The sequence below is a fragment of the Petaurus breviceps genome, unplaced genomic scaffold, assembly GCF_028583685.1.
Source record: "Petaurus breviceps papuanus isolate PSGF00001 unplaced genomic scaffold, PetGlider_PUasm1.0 454, whole genome shotgun sequence".
Classification (NCBI taxonomy): Eukaryota; Metazoa; Chordata; class Mammalia; order Diprotodontia; family Petauridae; genus Petaurus; species Petaurus breviceps.
The window spans coordinates 3,432,597-3,433,978 of NW_027186342.1; positions in this window are offsets into that span (position 1 = coordinate 3,432,597).

Genomic DNA, 1,382 nt, shown 5'->3' on the forward strand with positions numbered 1-1,382 from the left:
GTGTGTGTGTGTGTGTGTGTGTGTGTGTGTGTGTGTGTGTGTGTGTGTGTGTGTGTGCGTGTGCGTATGTGACAATTGTGTTCCTTATATTGGGGCAACATGTCTTAGCATTTGTGATTATACATTTTTATGTAAATATTTGTCATCAAAAGCTAATTTAACTGCTAGTATATAAATGGAACTGGGGCTCCAGGGACCACCATGTACTTAGGTGGGGGAACATCAAATTCCAAATGGTTGGATCCATTTGCTGAGAGCCTAGATATCCTTAACCTTTGTAAGGGTCCTGGAGAGCACTGGGGGAGAGAAGTCAAATGTATCTATCTGAGATTTGGGGGGAATCTGGGAAGACTTTGGAACAATCTACATAAACTAGGAATGGTGGTTACCTTCTTTTTGTTTACAAGAGACCATATGGAGGCACACAGGTGCCTTTTTTCACATTTTTTTTTGTGCCTGTGTCTGTTATATGTGTGCATTTGTGTGGGTGTGAAGGAGCTGAGTAACTGAGATTGTAGGCAGCATTTGAATTGGTTGAGGAAGGACAGAGATTTCTAAAGAAATTTTCCCCCCTGGAGACTAGGAGTGCCCACTTCACCCTCTGCCCATCCCCTCCCTGTAATTCCTTCAGTAAAGACAAATATCAGTTTTAATGCTCTGGTTTAATAGTTTAGATTCATGGAAATACATTTTTAATGATTTCCTTTTAGGAATCCTTTTAAGGAATGATTCCTATTAGTTCAGATCTGAAAGCGTCTTACAAAGTCTGGGAAAATAAATGAGCGTATGTTCCAGTAATACTTTGATTCCATCTGGAAAAAAGATAAATGGAATGAGATCATGTCCCCGATGTGAACCTAATCTGGGTCAACCCAGGCCTTCCATTTCTCTCCACCCCCCTTTCCTCCTGTACCCACACTGAGCCCAGGGATGGGGACGGAGGCTTAGAGCTGCTGTCAGAATGGTAAGGGACGTGGCCTCCTACTCTGCAGGTTAAACTGCAGAAAGGGAATAGATTCAAAGAATTATTTTAGAACTGGAAGGGACCTGGTCTCCCTGCAGTTCCTCACCCATGTTATTCTGTCTCCCCCCTCTTTGCCTCTGTACTGTCCTCCCTCTCTCCTTTCTAGAACACTACATTCTCTTTCCCGCCTTCCTTTTGGACTCAGATCAGATCCCACCCCTGCACAAGGCCTTACTTGGTCTTCCCTTTCCACAACCTTTCCAGATTAGGTTCATGTTGTCTTTCTCCATGTCTTACATTTATCTAGATATTTTTATGTTGTTTTCCCCATTTGAATATATGCTCCTTAAGGGCAGAGACTATGTTTTTGTTGATTTTTTTGTCTTTCATTGTATCTCCAATGCTTAGCATTGACACA